Source organism: Schistocerca cancellata, chromosome 6, assembly GCF_023864275.1.
Source record: "Schistocerca cancellata isolate TAMUIC-IGC-003103 chromosome 6, iqSchCanc2.1, whole genome shotgun sequence".
Lineage (NCBI taxonomy): Eukaryota > Metazoa > Arthropoda > Insecta > Orthoptera > Acrididae > Schistocerca > Schistocerca cancellata.
The window spans coordinates 326,683,146-326,702,274 of NC_064631.1; positions in this window are offsets into that span (position 1 = coordinate 326,683,146).

The following is a 19,129-nucleotide window of genomic DNA, read 5'->3' on the forward strand; positions in this document are numbered from 1 at the left end:
TTTTGTTAGATGTTTTCGTTATATAGCTGAATAAATTGTAATTAGGAATAATTTAACTAAGCAGAGTAGAAAAGATAAATTCAATGCGATATTCATTGGGCGGACATTTTCGTAATGTAACGTCATTGCGTTGTTCGGTTGTTAAAACAAGTCGTTTGTGTTCCGTTCTGCTGTTCGGTCGTGCGCGTATCTGAAAGGAATTAATTCGGGGACTAGAATAAACTTTCACATAATAGTTACGATTCGATGTTCCGACAAAAGGGGTTAACGTCAGTGTTAATTTGAATTGTGGGCGACAGGATTAGTTTTGACAGATACGTGAAAACGGACGTAACGAAAGTTGTTCGCATATCATCCTTGAACGTGACTTTTTATTTAATTAACGATGTTGTTGTTGTTGTCGTCTTCAGTCCTGAGACTGGTTTGATGCAGCTCTCCATGCTACTCTATCCTGTGCAAGCTTCTTCATCTCCCAGTATCTACTGCAACCTACATCCTTCTGAATCTGCTTAGTGTATTCATCTCTTGGTCTCCCTCTACGATTTTTACCCTCCACACTGCCCTCCAATGCTAAATTTGTGATCCCTTGATGCCTCAGAACATGTCCTACCAACCGATCCCTTCTTCTAGTCAAGTTGTGCCACAAACTTCTCTTCTCCCCAATCCTATTCATTACCTCCTCATTAGTTACGTGATCTACCCACCTTATCTTCAGCATTCTTCTGTAGCACCACATTTCGAAAGCTTCTATTTTCTTCTTGTCCAAACTAGTTAACGTCCATGTTCCACTTCCATACATGGCTACACTCCATACAAATACTTTCAGAAACGACTTCCTGACACTTAAATCTATACTCGATGTTAACAAATTCCTCTTCTTGAGAAACGCTTTCCTTGCCATTGCCAGTCTACATTTTATATCCTCTCTACTTCGACCATCATCGGTTATTTTACTCCCTAAATAGCAAAACTCCTTTACTACTTTAAGTGTCTCATTTCCTAATCTAATTCCCTCAGCATCACCCGACTTAATTTGACTACATTCCATTATCCTCGTTTTGCTTTTGTTGATGTTCATCTTATATCCTCCTTTCAAGACACTGTCCATTCCGTTCAACTGCTCTTCCAAGTCCTTTGCTGTCTCTGACAGAATTACAATGTCATCGGCGAACCTCAAAGGTTTTACTTCTTCTCCATGAATTTTAATACCTACTCCGAATTTTTCTTTTGTTTCCTTTACTGCTTGCTCAATATACAGATTGAATAACATCGGGGAGAGGCTACAACCCTGTCTTACTCCTTTCCCAACCACTGCTTCCCTTTCATGCCCCTCGACTCTTATAACTGCCATCTGGTTTCTATACAAACTGTAAATAGCCTTTCGCTCCCTGTATTTTACCCCTGCCACATTCAGAATTTGAAAGAGAGTATTCCAGTCAACATTGTCAAAAACTTTCTCCAAGTCTACAAATGCTAGAAACGTAGGTTTGCCTTTTCTTAATCTTTCTTCTAAGATAAGTCGTAAGGTCAGTATTGCCTCACGTGTTCCAACATTTTTACGGAATCCAAACTGATCTTCCCCGAGGTTGGCTTCTACCAGTTTTTCCATTCGTCTGTAAAGAATTCGCGTTAGTATTTTGCAGCTGTGACTTATTAAACTGATAGTTCGGTAATTTTCACATCTGTCAACACCTGCTTTCTTTGGGATTGGAATTATTATATTCTTCTTGAAGTCTGAGGGTATTTCACCGGTTTCATACATCTTACTCACCAGATGGTAGAGTTTTGTCAGGACTGGCTCTCCCGAGGGCATCAGTAGTTCAAATGGAATGTTGTCTACTCCCGGGGACTTGTTTCGACTCAGGTCTTTCAGTGCTCTGTCAAACTCTTCACGCAGTATCTTTTCTCCCATTTCGTCTTCATCTACATCCTCTTCCATTTCCATAATATTGTCCTCAAGTACATCGCCCCTGTATAGACCCTCTATATACTCCTTCCACCTTTCTGCTTTCCTTTCTTTGCTTAGAACTGGGTTGCCATCTGAGCTCTTGATATTCATACAAGTGGTTCTCTTCTCTCCAAAGGTCTCTTTAATTTTCCTGTAGGCAGTATCTATCTTACCCCTAGTGAGACAAGCCTCTACATCCTTACATTTGTCCTCTAGCCATCCCTGCTTAGCCATTTTGCACTTCCTGTCGATCTCATTTTTGAGACGTTTGTATTCCTTTTTGCCTGCTTCATTTACTGCATTTTTATATTTTCTCCTTTCATCAATTCAATTCAATATTTCTTCTGTTACCCAAGCATTTCTATTAGCCCTCGTTTTTTTACCTACTTGATCCTCTGCTGCCTTCACTACTTCATCCCTCAGAGCTACCCATTCTTCTTCTACTGTATTTCTTTCCCCCATTCCTGTCAGTTGTTCCCTTATGCTCTCCCTGAAACTCTGTACAACCTCTGGTTCTTTCAGTTTATCCAGGTCCCATCTCCTTAAATTCCCACCTTTTTGCAGTTTCTTCAGTTTCAATCTGCAGTTCATAACCAATAGATTGTGGTCGGAATCCACATCTGCCCCAGGAAATGTCTTACAATTTAAAACCTTGTTCCTAAATCTCTGTCTTACCATTATATAATCTATCTGATACCTTTTAGTATCTCCAGGGTTCTTCCAGGTATACAACCTTCTCTTATGATTCTTGAACCAAGTGTTGGCTATGATTAAGTTATGCTCTGTGCAAAATTCTACAAGGCGGCTTCCACTTTCATTCCTTCCCCCCAATCCATGTTCACCTACTATGTTTCCTTCTCTCCCTTTTCCTACTGACGAATTCCAGTCACCCATGACTATTAAATTTTCGTCTCCCTTCACTACCTGAATAATTTATTTTATCTCGTCATACATTTCATCTGTTTCTTCATCATCTGCAGAGGTAGTTGGCATATAAACTTGTACTACTGTAGTAGGCATGGGCTTTGTGTCTATCTTGGCCACAATAATGCGTTCACTATGCTGTTTGTAGTAGCTAACCCGCACTCCTATTTTCCTATTCATTATTAAACCTACTCCTGCATTACCCCTATTTGATTTTGTATTTATAACCCTGTAATCACCTGACCAAAAGTCTTGTTCCTCCTGCCACCGAACTTCACTAATTCCCACTATATCTAACTTTAACCTATCCATTTCCCTTTTTAAATTTTCTAACCTACCTGCCCGATTAAGGGATCTGACGTTCCACGCTCCGATCCATAGAACGCCAGTTTTCTTTCTCCTGATAACGACGTCCTCCTGAGTAGTCTCCGCCCGGAGATCCGAATGGGGGACTATTTTACCTCCGGAATATTTTACCCAAGAGGACGCCATCATCATTTAATCATACAGTAGAGCTGCATGTCCTCGGGAAAAATTACGGCTGTAGTTTCCCCTTGCTTTCAGCCGTTCGCAGTACCAGCACAGCAAGGCCGTATTGGTTAATGTTACAAGGCCAGATCAGTCAATCATCCAGACTGTTGCCCCTGCAACTACTGAAAAGGCTGCTGCCCCTCTTCAGGAACCACATGTTTGTCTGGCCTCTCAACAGATACCCCTCCGTTGTGGTTGCACATACGGTACGGCCATCTGTATCGCTGAGGCACGCAAGCCTCCCCACCAACGGCGAGGTCCATGGTTCATTGCGGGCTCATTAAAAGCTATTATCTCAAGATTAGTGTCAATCCCTCTTTCCTCCTAAATAGTGATCATTCATTAACATTTACGTCATAAGAAAAAGGATTATTAATAAAAGTGATGTTAAATGACAATTACGTGTTATTCCGTTAGTGTGGAACCGATGTAATATCTCTGAAATGACACTGATATGTAATTTGTGTTAAATACTGGACTGAGAAAGGAAGTAAATTGAAATTAGTGAACATTTGATACTGAGACTATAGAAGCAGAAGCTCTTAATGTTTCTCTTCTCTAAAATGGCAAAATAGGTACGAACTTTAACTCAATAGTCGACATTATGTATTGCAAAGACATTAGCATATCATACTTAGTTTGACGACGCGCTGTTAAACAAAGGAACGTTGAGTCTCTGTACGAGTAATAAAATTAAATCTAAAAACATGATTAATAACGGCGAACTTCGCTTCAACAAACTGTATTACGTGTCGTCATCAGGCAATAACTGCTCAACCCTGGAGACTTGTGTGGTGAAATTAGAAGTCGGGCATATAAAACAAACTTAAAAATCCATTCAAGCTACAGTAGAGTCGGCACAACACGATGTGGGCAGTTATACGTTGTCGGTTGCCATCGTCCGCTGTTGCTATCGCCCCATGGTGGAAGACTCCTACGCGTCTTCGTCAGCACCGGGCTCCAGATGTCATTCAATTTCACGCCCTCCTTCCTGTTGAAATACCTGGTGTGTCAAACAATCTATGTGGCCTGTCTTTACGCCATAACCTTAAGGAAAAATTCAATGAGCAGGCATTGGCATCTGCCAATAAAACAACAAATATTTGGTTGCGCTACGTGGATGACACGTTTTGTGGAGGCGTGGCAGAGAGGAACTAGGTCGTTTTCAAAAGCAACTCAATAGGAGGCACACAGAATAACAAATTTTACTGATGTGCTAGTTCTTCAGAAACAGCATGGTAGCTGAGACCACACAGATTACTGGTAACCCACGCACGCAGACCATTACCTATACCGGGATTCGAGCCACCACCCACAAAAAAAGCGAGGCATCATAAAAACGTTGGCGGGTAGAGTAAGCAACATCTACCAACCGGAGTTGATTGACGCAGAATTAAAACATCTCAGTAAAGCTTTGCAAAGAATGTTTATTGGTCCACTGATTTAAAAAGAGCGTTAAAGCCGCCTCGTGAAGATCACAGTGATGCACAAATGCGTGTGAAATCAAAACGTTTCCCTCCCTTTCATTAAGGACGTTGCTGAGCGCATGGGAAACATTTTGAAAAAACAGAACATCGCTATGATCTACAAACCCATCCCGATGTTGCAGGATCACCTAAAACTGGCAAAGATTGCTCGCAAACCTCTGGAAAAAGCAAGAATTTATAGGATTCCATATAGTTGTGGAAAGGTGTACGTGGGCTTTACAAAAAGATCGGTCGATAAAATACTATAAAAATACAAGGGAAATTGTAGAAATGGGGAGATTGACAGATCAGCTGTTGCGGAACATGCTTTGCAACCAGGAGACCACTATACTCATTTCGATAGGACTCAAGCACTGGCAGCCACAAGCAGATACCATGAAAGGCAATACAGGTGGCAATGGGGATTGTTGAGCACCCCTGGAGTTGCAATAGGAAGGAAGTGGGCGTGAAACTGAGTGACATCTGGATCCCTGTGCTGAAGAAGATGTGTACCAGTCTTCCCTCACCGGGTAATAGCGACAGCGGGTGACAGCAACCGACATAGGGCAGTTGCTTTCAAGTATTCAAAGTTATGAATAGGAAGGTAGGACAGAGACTATGTTACTGTGAACAGTTCAGTGACAGGGTTGTTCTTATCAGAATCGACAGAAAACCAACACTGACAACGATAGTTTAGGTATACATGCCGCCGTCGCAAGCTGAAGATGAAGAGATAGAGAAAGTGCATGAGAATATTGAAAGGGTAATAAAGTATGTAAAGTGGGACGAAAATCTAATAGTCATGGGGGACTGGAATGCAGTTGTATGGGAAGGAGTAGAAGAAAAGGTTATGGGAGAATATGGGTTTGGGAAAAGGAATAAGAGAGGAGAAAGACTAACTGAGCTCTGTAACACGTTTCAGTTAGTAATAGCTAATACTCTGTTCAAGAATCACAAGAGAAGGAGGTATACTTGGAAAAGGCCAGATGATACGGGAAGATTTCAATTAGATTACATCATGGTCAGACAGAGATTCCGAAATCAGACACTGGAGTGTAAGGTGTTCCCAGGAGAGGATAGACTCAGATCACAATATAGTAGTAATGAAGAGTAGGGTGAAGTTTAAGAAATTAGTCAGGAAGAATCAATACGCAAAGAAGTGGGATACGGAAGTACTAAGGAATGACGACATATGGTTGAAGTTCTCTACAGCAATAAGGCATAGCTCAGTAGGCAATACAGTTGAAGAGGAATGGACATCTCTAAAATTGCCCATCAGAGAAGTTGGGAGAGAAAAGATATGTACAAAGAGTTCAAAAAAATGGCTCTGAGCACTATGGAACTTAACTGCTGAGGTCATCAGTCACCTAGAACTTAGAACTACTTAAACCTAAATAACCTAAGAACATCACACACATCCATGCCCGAGGCAGGATTCGAACCTGCGACCGTAGCGGTCACACGGCTCCAGACTGTAGCGCCTAGAACCGCTCGGCCACCCTGCCGGCTATGTACAAAGAGGGTAATTGCGAAGAAACCATGGGTAACAGAAGAAATACTTCAATGGATTGGTGAAAGGAGTAAGTACAGAAATGTTTCGGAAAATTCAGGAATACAGAAATACAAGTCGCTGAGGAATGAAATAAATAGGAAGTGCAGGGAAGCTAAAACGAAATGGCTGCAGGAAAAATGTGAAGACATCGAAAAAGAAATGACTGCCGGAAGGACAGACTCAGCATAAAGGAAAGTCAAAACAACCTTTGGTGACATTAAAAGCAAGGGTGATAACATTAAGAGTGCAACGGGAATTCCACTGTTAAATGCAGAGGAGGGAGCGGATAGGTGGAAAGAATACAATGAAAGCCTCTATGAGGAGGAAGATTTGTCTGATATGATAGAAAAAGAAACAGGAGTCGATTTAGAAGAGATGGGAGATCCAGTATTAGAATCAGAATTTAGAAGAGCTTTGGAGGACTTAAAGATCAAGTAAGACGGAAGGGATAGATAACATTCCATCAGAATTTCTAAAGGCATTCGGGGGAAGTGTCAACAAAATGATTATGCACGTTGGTGTGTAGAATGTGAGAGTCTGGCGACACACCATCTGAGTTTCGTAAAAGCATCATCCACACAATTCCGAAGACGGCAAGTGCTGACAAGTGCAGAATTATCGCACAATCAGCATAACAGCTCATGTATCCAAGTTACTTACAAGAATAATGTACAGAAGGATGGAAAAGGAAATTGGGAATGCGCTAGATGACGATCAATTTGGCTTTAGGAAAGGTAAAGGCACAAGAGAGGCAATTTTGACGTTGCGGTTAATAATGGAAGCAAGACTAAAGAAAAATCAAGACACTTTCATGGGATTTGTCGACTTGGAAAAAGCGTTCGACAATGTAAAATGGTACAAGATGTACAATATGTGCAAGATCCAAGAGGGGATAATAAGAGTGGACGACCAAGAACGAAGTGCTCGTATTAAGAAGGGTGTAAAACAAGGCTGCAGCCTTTTGCTCCTGCTGTTCAATCTGTACATCGAGGAAGCAATGATGGAAATAAAAGAAAGGTTCAGGAGCGGAGTTAAAATTCAAGGTGAATGGATATCAATCTTAGGATTCGCTGATGACATTGTTATCCTGAGTGAAAGTGAAGCAGAATTACAGGATGTGCTGAATGGAATGTAGAGTCTAATGGGTACAGAATATGGACTGAGAGTAAATCTAAGAAAGACGAAGGTAATGAGAAGTAGCAGAAATGAGAACAGTAAGAAACGTAACACCAGGTTTGCTAGTCACACAAAGTACATGGAGTTAAAGAATTCTGCTACCTAGGCACCAAGATAACCAATGACTGACAGAGAAAGGAGGACATAAAAAGCAGACTAGCACTGTCAAAAGGAGCATGACAGGCCAAGAGAAGTCTATTAATATCAAATATCGGCCTTAATTTGAGGAAGAAATTTCTGAGAATGTACGTCTGGAGTACAGCATTGTATGGTAGTGAAACATGGACTGTGGGAAAACCGGAACAGAAGTGAATCGAAGCATTTGAGATGCGGTGCTACAGACGAATGCAGAAAATTAGGTGGACTGATAAGTAAGGAATGAGGAGGTTCTGCGAAGAATCGGAGAAGGAAAGGAATATGTGAAAAAAACTGATAAGGAGAAGGAACAGGATGATAGGACATCTGTTAAGAGATGAGGGAATGACTTCCATGCTACTAGAGGGAGCTGTAGAGCGCAAAAACTGTAGAGGAAGACAGAGATTGGAATACAACCAGCAAATAATTGAGGACACAGGTTGGAAGTGCTAATATGAGACGAAGAGGTTAGCACAGGAGAGGAATCTGTGGCGGGTCGCATCAAACTAGTCAGAAGACTGATGGAGAAAAAAAAAAAAAAAAAAGTCAATGCAGGGTGAACGAGATTTACGGGCCCTGCGACGAAGCTGTGACGTCACACTAGTCGGCTTGTCCGCCACACTACGCGAATGCCCGGCTCTGTGCAGGGCTAATGGGAAAAGGACATTTAATTGAAAAGGTACCCACTTAAGTTCTTAATTTTGTCGTGTTCTATAGCGAACTTGCATGTATTTAAACACGGAGTCAAGAATTATTAAAATTGTTTCAAACAGTTACTCGCACCCCGCCGGAGACGGCTGCTGGCACTCGTAAGACCTACAGTGTCACGTGCTGCGACGTATGCGCTACTGCCTGTCTTTCTAGTGGGCCTCGAAACAAGGCATATCACTTCACGTTACTGCGCGAAGTGATGTAAACGGAATTTTGCTCCAGTCTGCAGCGAGCTGGGACGTGAATTGGACACTACGATCCTCCTTGAAAACGTCTACATCTACGTCTACATATATACTCCACTAGCCACCGAGCGGTGTGTGGCGGAGGGCACTATTCGCGCCAAAGTCATATTTACCCCCCCCCCCCTCCCCCCTCTGTTCCACTCGCGGATCGCGCGAGGGAGAAACGACTGTCTGAATGCCACAGTACGAGCTCTAATTTCCCTTATGTTTGAAAGGTGATCATTGCGTGCTTTGAAAGTTGGTGGTAATAATATATGCTCTACATCCTCGGCGAAGATCCGATTTTTGAATGTAGGCCCTTCCGTTTAGCGCGTCTTCTATCTGCAAGTTTGTCCCACTTCAAACTTTCTATGAGATTTGGAACGCTCTGGCGATGGCTAAATGTACCAGTCACGTATCTTGCCGCTCTTATTTGGACCTTCTCAATCTCTTGAATAAGATCCAACTGGTAAGGGTCGCATACAGACGAACAGTACTCTAAGACTGGACGATTTCGCTTCAGGATTCTACCAATAAACCACAGTCTAGAGTTCGCCTTACTGTTACTTGTGTAATCTGATCGTTCTGTTTGAGATCATTTCGTGTAGTCACACCCAGATACTTGACGGACGTTACCGCTTCCAAAGACTGAGCATTTATTTTGTACTCGTACATTAATGGTCATTTTCGCTTTGATATAAGCAGTAGGCTACACTTACTAATATTGAGAGCTAACAGCCAGTCATTACACCACGCATTTATTTTCTGCAAATCCTCATTGATTTGTTCACAACTTTCGTGTGATACTACTTTCCTGTAGACTACAGCATCATCGGCAAACAGTCTAATGCCGATGTTAATACCATCAACCAGATCGTTTGTGTAAATCGTAGAAAGCAGCGGACTTATTACGCTGCCCTGGGGCACGCTTGATGTTACGTTTGTTTCTGTTGAAGTCTCCCCATTCAGGACGACATACTGCTCTCTGTCTGTTACAAATCTTTCTATCCAACCGCATATGTCATTGGATAGACCGTAAGCGCACACTTTTTGGAGCAAGCGACAGTACAGAACTGAGTAGAACGCCTTTCGAAAGTCAAGGAATAAGCTATCAACCTGTAAGCCGGTATCTAGAGCCTGTTGTATATCATGCACGCACAAAGAGGAGGGTCAGATGTGTCTCGCATGACCGCTTTTCCTAAAACCGTGCTGGTTTCTGCAGATGAGCTTCTCATAGTCTAGAAAGGTCATTATGTCTGAACACAAAGTATGTTCCATGATTCTACAACAAATTGATGTCAGCGAAATTGGCCGGTAATTATGTGCATCCGATTTTCTACCCTTTTTACAGATTGCTATGGCCTGGGTCTTCTTCCAGTTGTTCCAATCATATCTGATAGATGATGGATAAGAATGGTGCTTTATTTGTAGCAAAGTCAACATAAGATATTACGGGGATACCACCTGGGCCAGATGCCTTCCTGGTTTCTAAGTATATTAACTGTTTTACAATCCCAGATACATTAAACACTATGTCAGCCATCCTTGCGTTTGTTCGATAATTGAAAGGGCGAAAGGCGCTGCAGTCCTATAACGTAAACGAGTTTTTGAAAGCTAGGTTTAGAATTTCGGCCTTCTGTTTATCATCATCCGTTACATTACCCGTACTGTCAGCAAGAGAAGGTAATGAATTATTTGTAGCGTTCATAGATTTTACGTAGGGCCAAAATTTTTTGGGTTTATTTTTAGAATCTGCAGATAAAATACTGCTTTCAAATTCGTTAAAGGAATCTCTCATTAACCTTTTGACAGCTGCTTTCATTACGCATAATTTCTGTTTGTCAGCGGGGCAGTGACTACGTTTAAAACGACTGTGCAAAATTCTCTGCTTTCTCAGCAACTTTCTAATATGTTTGTTGAACCAAGGTGGATCCTTTACTCCCCTATATTTTTGCTAGGCACTTATTTTTCTAGCACGTGGTGGACAATACCTTTAAATTCCGACCAAAGATGGTTAATATCTGTGTCCCGCGGTGAATGCTTGGAGCTGACTATGAAGATATTCATTAATGACACTTTTATTTTCTTTCCTAAATAAGAAAACTCTACGCTTTTTTTTTGTGCAACTTCCACTGACATAGAAGCCACAAGGACATTATGGTCGCTAATACCTTCTACTAGATTAACTTCCTCAAAAAGATCAGATCTATTTATCGCCAGGATATCTAATATGTACCCATCTCGAGTTGGTTTTCTAAACAATTGCTAGAGATTGTATGTTGAGAGCGCTCCTAGAATAACTTCACACGAGTCTTTGCTTCTGCCCCCTGTGATAAACGTGTAATTTTCCCAGTCAATGGACGCCAGATTAAAGTATCCACATATAACTAATGGATAATTTGGATATTTATTTCCTATGTACTCAAGACTTTTCCTGTAACGTTCTGCGACGTTTGTTGCGGATGCTGTTGTTCCTCCGCAGATTGGGACGAAATGTTGGATTTTAATGGAAAATCCATTAGGCCACGGCATAATATCCTGAAACATTTTATTAATTGTTGAGTTCCTTGTAACAACTAACACAATGAAAGTTTTGTCGTTTTCCGAATCTACTAACTATTTACATTCTTCTTGAAGATGTAGCCACGTGATGTTGCCGAAAGTGCATAGTGTTTTGCAAATAGATACTCCATGTTCAACAACAGTAAGAACCACGGTCGTCGGGTGCAGTACTATAGACTTTTAGTGACATCTGTCTACAAACAACAGTGGAATATAAACGATAAATGTCGAATGTAGCGGCCATTACCTTATTCTCAAAGTGCCAGTGGCTTAATGAATTACGTTTGCAGTGGAGGCAAAGACTGGGAAATAAAGGAACCGAATGTTAAACGGAAACGTGGAACCGATGAAGCATATGATTTTAAGGAAAACATTGTAATCCGGGGGAAAAATTTAGTTAACTTGAATGTATATCCACAAATCAAAGAGTAAAAGAAAATTTACTACTCATAGTAACTGGGGGCTCCTAGAGCTCTCAAGGTGTCGTAGAGCAACAAAAAGAAATTTGTAAATATATTATGCTTTTTATTTAATTTGGAAAGCGGATACTGACATTTAGAAACCTTACTGAGTTGCACCAGTGTTCTAGGGGTAGCGTCTTTGACTATTAATCAAAACATCATCGGTCCCGGGTTCGAACTCCGCCACCGCTTAAGTTATGAATAAAAATCGTTAGCAATGGCAGCCGAAGACTTCCGGGATGAGAAGTCACCCCTCATTCTGCCAAAGGCCTTATCAGAGAGGGAGGAGGAGCGGACAGAGGTTCAGGCATTCTTGTCCTAGGGGTGGGAAACTGCTCCTGCAGGCGGAAGAATCAAAAAAGACCAACGGCATGAGGATGTAGAAGGCAATGAACCACTGCACTGAAGACACACAACCTATTTCCACAGGACATGTGGCTTGTAATTGAAAAAGTGTCATGATGACCTCTCCATTGGTAACAGATTCCGGACTAGTCCACAGTTCGGATCTCCGGGAAGGGACTGCCAAGGGGAAGTGTCCACGAGAAAAATATTAAATAACCAACGAAAGGATAACGTTCTACGTGTCGAGGCGTGGCATGTCAGAAGTTTGAACGTGGCAGGGAAGCTAGAATATCTGAGATGGGAAATGCTAAGTCTCAATCTAGATATACTGGGGGTCAGTGAAGGGAAATGGAAAGAAGGATTTCTGGTCAGATGAGTATAGGTTAATATCAACAGCAGCCGAAAATGATACCACAGCACTAGGATTCGTTATGAGTAGGAAGGTAGCGTGCAGAGTTAGTTACTGTGAACAGTTCAGTGATAGACTTGTTCTCATCAGAATCGAAAGCAAACCAACTACGACAACAATAGTTCAGGTATACATGCCGACGGCACAAGGCGAAGATGAAGAGGTAGAGAGAGTATGTCAGCATACTGAACAGGTAATTTCAGCATGTAAAGGAAGACGAAAATCTAATAGTCATGGGGCAGTGGAATGCAGTTTATAAGGTACCCCATCCTTTGCAGATAAGAACGCATTTTACTTTATTTACAGTTTTGCTATTTCAGGTACATGAAGTGAACGTATGAGCGCAGCAATACGTACAGACTAAGGAGCGAGCGGTAGGTTCCCACGTTGGCTAGCAGAGGTGGTTGGCCATCTGGCGCTTTCAGAGACAGTGCAAAAATCGTTCGTGACGTCAGCAAAAATATATGGAAGGGAAGTTATTTTATTGTGGCGCGAATCAAGTAATTGTTACTAATAAATATTTCCTCATAAAAGTTGCCTTTTGCCACTCAGACATTAACAGGAGTCTACGGATCATAAATACTATCTTTCAGTAATTTTACAATGCCAGGAAACCTTGGTATTAATAAGTAAATGAATAACTTTGGCGTAATCGAATATGTACTACCTTATTCGAACTCCCCCCACTGTACATTCAAGTTATGGACTGTGCGCCATAATAGGCAATCGTCGATCTAGTTATGTGGTTGACCATGCTCTCGTACATTTAATATTTATCTCATTATCAGTGTGAACAGATTCATTTTACAGTGTTTCTTAAATAAACGCACTATAATGGAATCCCCAGTAAAGATTATTTGCACAAAAAATCCTCTTCCCGCTTTACTACGTAAAACATAGACAGTAATATTGCATTTTACGAATCCGACGGAGCTGCTACGGCTCTGCAAGGGGACATTAAAGTACGAGAGCATCCCCACGTAACAGATATGAAAAATTCTCATGCGGCAGCTTAGTAAGGCAGTTCAAGGAGGCTTAATTATTGCAAAACTGGGTTGTGAAAGCGTAGCTATTTACACTGTACGCCCTTTATACCATCTACAGACTCACGGGGTACACAAACATTTCTGGAGGATTAATACAAGTGCGAGGGAGGGGTTCTTGTAAGTTGTAGGGGAACGAGTAAACGAGTAGAAGAGAAATGGACATCGCTAAAAATGGCAATCACAGAAGTCGGAAAGAAAAACGTAGGTACAAAGAAGGTAACTGCAAAGAAACCACGGATAGCACAGGAAATACCTCTCATCGACGAAAGAAGGGAGCGCAAAAATGTTTAGGGGAATTAAGGAATAGAGAAACGCAAGTCACTTAGGAACGAAATAAATAAGTGCAGGGACGCTAAGGTGAAACGGTTGCACGGAAAATGTAAGAAATCTAAAAAGGAAAGATTGTTCGAAGGACTGACTTAGCATGTAGTATAGTCAAAACAACCGTCGGTGAAATTAAAAGCAAGGGTGGTAACATTGAGAGTGATAGGGAAATTCCACTCTTAAATTCAGAAGAGCGAGCATATAGGTAGAAAGAGTACAGTGAAGGCCTCTATGAGGGGGAAGACTTCTCTGATGACACCACAGAAGAAGAAACAAGATCTATATAGAAGAGATAGAATTTAAAAGAGTTTTGGAGGACTTATGAGCAAATGAGGCAGAAGGAATAGATAAGAATCCATCAAAATTTCTAAAATCATTGGGAGAAGCGGCAACTAAGGACTATTCACGTTGGTGTGTAGAATGTTCGAGTCTGGCGATATACCATCTGACTTTCGAAAAAATATTGTCCACACAATTCTGAAGACTACAAGAGCAGACAAGTGCGAGACTTATCGCACAATCAGCTTAACAGCTCATGCATCCAATTTGCAAACAAGAATAATACACGAAAGAATGGAAAAGAGAACTGAGGATGTTTTAGATGACGATGAGTTTGGATTTAGAAAAGATCAAGGTAACAGATAGTCAATTCTGACTTCGTGGTTGATAATGTAAGCGAGACCAAAGAAAAATCAAGACACGTTGTAAGTAGGCTGTTTAGGTTTTTATGTTGGTAACGCTACGTAGCGCTCTGTATGAAAATCTCTGACTGTGCTGTGGCTGATTTGCATTGTTGGAATATTCACTATTTTAGTGTTAGGCAATTGGATGTGAACAGCGCGTAGCGTTGCGCAGTAGGAGGTGAGCCGCCAGCAGTGGTGGATGTGGAGAGAGAGACGGCAGAATTTTGAGAGCGGACGATCTGGAAGTGTGTCCGTCAGAAAAAGGAAATTTGTAAGACTGGATGTCATGAACTGATATATGTATTATGACTTTTGAACACTATTAAGATAAATACATTGTTTGTTCTTCATCAAAATATTTCATTTGCTAACTGTGCCTATCAGTAGTTAGTGCGTTCGGTAGTTATAATCTTTTATTTAGCTGATCCGAAAGTTCGACTACTTTCTCTGATAATGAACTAATTTCCTCCAAGTGTCTTTCTGAACCAATTTTCGGAGTATCTACTGCGTCCTTTAAGTTTTCCTAAGTTTTTGCAAGTTGCGTAACCGAATCAGTAGATGCAACTGAGTCAATTTTAGCCCGCAACGTCTCGTGATTTTCATGAACAATAGTTTGCAGTTCTTTTATGGCTGCTTCGTGATTCTGTAATGCATTTTCATCACGCGAAAAAATAGGTTGAAAATGCTCACAAATTTGTGTTTTTACGTCATTACAGATTTTTTGACATTTCGATTCGATGTTGTGTAACTCAGTAGTTAAATCTTCACATGTTTCTTGAAGTGTTTCTTTTACTCGTTTCTGATTTTGTTCCATTTGTTGCTGCGACTGTTTTTGATTTTGTTCCATTGCGTCTAGCTTTTGAAGCTGTTGCTGTGTTTGTCTCTGATGTTGTTCCATTGTGTCTAACTTTTGGAGCTGTTGCTGTGTTTGTCTCTGATTTTGTTGGATTTGTTGCATTAATTGCTAGAATAATGTATTAGTGTCTGGAATCTGTTCCTCTATGCTTTTCGGCAGTGCATTTGTAGCGGCAACATTCGCATTTTGAAAAGCAGAAGATTTGTCTTGACTTAATTGAGAAAAAGATGAGGACGCAAAACCTGAATCTACAGTATTTGCAAAGTTATTTAGTCCTGTCATTTCGGAATCCTGAGGCGAGCTGTTGTCGACCGATCGATCGACAATGCTTCCCTCTTCATTAATTGTTTCACTGTCTATACCATTATTTGCTGCCTGGCCCATTTCCCTATGCACAACTACCAAATTACTATGTTGAACATTAATTAATTCACTACACGGTGGCGCTAACGCACTACTCTCGTCTTCACTGTCCTTTCTCAGTTTACTTGGGAGCCTAGTATTACGGTTTTCACACTCCATAATTGTCACAATATTTCACACGATAACACAGAAAAGCACAATTTGAAGAGTAAAATAAGAAAACACATTAAAATAGCACTGAAAATAATATCTAATTAATTGCAAGCACAGCTGCGAAATATCTGGTGCAAATCTACATGCATGCCACAACTGTTTTACTGTACAACGATGAAAAACTACAGCTACGAAGAAGATTCTCTCTACAATTACGCGCTAGCAATAAACAATAGCTACACTAATTACACAAACTACAAGAAAAAATCTAAAGATTCCAATGAGGTATCCTCGGCTAACGGTCGACATATGAAATGTCCCCTTACGAAAATTAAAGAGTGACAGTGCTGGTAAACGTCTTACGTAATTTGGTTTTCAAACAGCTGAGCAAAACTGAACGTACACAGACATTTCTCTCTTTACTTATTCTGATCAACAGTAAACTGACACACACTATTTTTTTAGCGCAACGCAATCTGACTTTCAGTAATCCCTACAAATGAATGGCCCTGACTAACAATAACCTATACCTTTCATGAATCACTTACCTTATAAAAATCTTCGTTACTCGAACTACTGCAATGCAGCGAGTGCCAATATTGCAGATAAATAAAAGATTCTAACAACTGAAGGTACTAACTACTGATAGGCATAGTTAGCAAATGAAAGATTTTGATGGAGAACAAACAATGTACACTCCTGGAAATTGAAATAAGAACACCGTGAATTCATTGTCCCAGGAAGGGGAAACTTTATTGACACATTCCTGGGGTCAGATACATCACATGATCACACTGACAGAACCACAGGCACATAGACACAGGCAACAGAGCATGCACAATGTCGCCACTAGTACAGTGTATATCCACCTTTCGCAGCAATGCAGGCTGCTATTCTCCCATAGAGACGATCGTAGAGATGCTGGATGTAGTCCTGTGGAACGGCTTGCCATGCCATTTCCACCTGGCGCCTCAGTTGGACCAGCGTTCGTGCTGGACGTGCAGACGGCGTGAGACGACGCTTCATCCAGTCCCAAACATGCTCAATGGGGGACAGATCCGGAGATCTTGCTGGCCAGGGTAGTTGACTTACACCTTCTAGAGCACGTTGGGTGGCACGGGATACATGCGGACGTGCATTGTCCTGTTGGAACAGCAAGTTCCCTTGCCGGTCTAGGAATGGTAGAACGATGGGTTCGATGACGGTTTGGATGTACCGTGCACTATTCAGTGTCCCCTCGACGATCAGCAGTGGTGTACGGCCAGTGTAGGAGATCGCTCCCCACACCATGATGCCGGGTGTTGGCCCTGTGTGCCTCGGTCGTATGCAGTCCTGATTGTGGCGCTCACCTGCACGGCGCCAAACACGCATACGACCATCATTGGCACCAAGGCAGAAGCGACTCTCATCGCTGAAGACGACACGTCTCCATTCGTCCCTCCATTCACGCCTGTCGCGACACCACTGGAGGCGGGCTGCACGATGTTGGGGCGTGAGCGGATGACGGCCTAACGGTGCGCGGGACCGTAGCCCAGCTTCATGGAGACGGTTGCGAATGGTCCTCGCCGATACCCCAGGAGCAACAGTGTCCCTAATTTGCTGGGAAGTGGCGGTGCGGTCCCCTACGGCACTGCGTAGGATCCTACGGTCTTGGCGTGCATCCGTGCGTCGCTGCGGTCCGGTCCCAGGTCGACGGGCACGTGCACCTTCCGCCGACCACTGGCGACAACATCGATGTACTGTGGAGACCTCACGCCCCACGTGTTGAGCAATTCGGCGGTACGTCCACCCGGCCTCCCGCATGCCCACTATACGCCCTCGCTCAAAGTCCGTCAACTGCACATACGGTTCACGTCCACGCTGTCGCGGCATGCTACCAGTGTTAAAGACTGCGATGGAGCTCCGTATGCCACGGCAAACTGGCTGACACTGACGGCGGCGGTGCACAAATGCTGCGCAGCTAGCGCCATTCGACGGCCAACACCGCGGTTCCTGGTGTGTCCGCTGTGCCGTGCGTGTGATCATTGCTTGTACAGCCCTCTCGCAGTGTCCGGAGCAAGTATGGTGGGTCTGACACACCGGTGTCAATGTGTTCTTTTTTCCATTTCCAGGAGTGTATTTACCTTAGTAGTGTTCAAAAGTCATTATATCAGTTCATGATATCCAGTATCACAAATTTACTCTTTCTGATGGACACACGCCCAGATCGTTCGCTCTCAAAACTCTGCCATCCCTCTCCCCACATCCACCACTGCTGACGGCTCGACTCGAACTGCGCAACGCTACGCATTGTTCACATCCAACTGCCCAACACTACAATAGTGAATATTGCAACAATGCAAATCAGCCACAGACTGCACACAGCACAGTCAGTGATTTTCATACAGAGCGCTACGTGGCGTTACTAACATAAAATGCTAAACAGCCTACTTACAACGTTCATCGGATTTATCGACCTGGAAAAAGCTTTTGGCAATGTGAAATGGTGCAAGATGTTCCAAATTCTGAAAAGAATCCGGTCGGGCACACAGTTTTAATCTGCCAGGAAGTTTCATATCAGCGCACACTCCGCTGCAGAGTGAAAATCTCATTCTGGAAACATCCCCCAGGCTGTGGCTAAGCCATGTCTCCGCAATATCCTTTCTTTCAGGAGTGCTAGTTCTGCAAGGTTCGCAGGAGAGCTTCTGTAAAGTTTGGAAGGTAGGAGACGAGGTACTGGCAGAAGTAAAGCTGTGAGTACCGGGCGTGAGTCGTGCTTCGGTAGCTCAGTTGGTAGAGCACTTGCCCGCGAAAGGCAAAGGTCCCGAGTTCGAGTCTCGGTCGGGCACACAGTTTTAATCTGCCAGGAAGTTTCATATCAGCGCACACTCCGCTGCAGAGTGAAAATCTCATTCAAGGTAGGGGATGTAGAAGCTCTACAGAGAATAGGCGAGAAAAGGATTATATGGAAAACACTGAGACGAAGAAGTGACAGGATGGTAGGACACCCGTTAAGACATCACTTAACAACTTCCATGGTACTAGAGGGAGCTGTAGAGGTTAAAAGTCGTAGAGAAAAACAGATTGGACTACACTCAGCAAATAATTGAGGACGTAAGATGCAAGGGCTACTACGAGGTGGAGAGGATGGCACAGGAGAGGAACTCGTGGTGGGCCGCATCAAACCAGTCAGAAGACTACCGACTCAAAAAAAAAAAAAAAAAAATTATATTAGTCTTCGAGTTTGTAGCTAGGTCAGGTGCAACCGCTCGTAGTAGTTA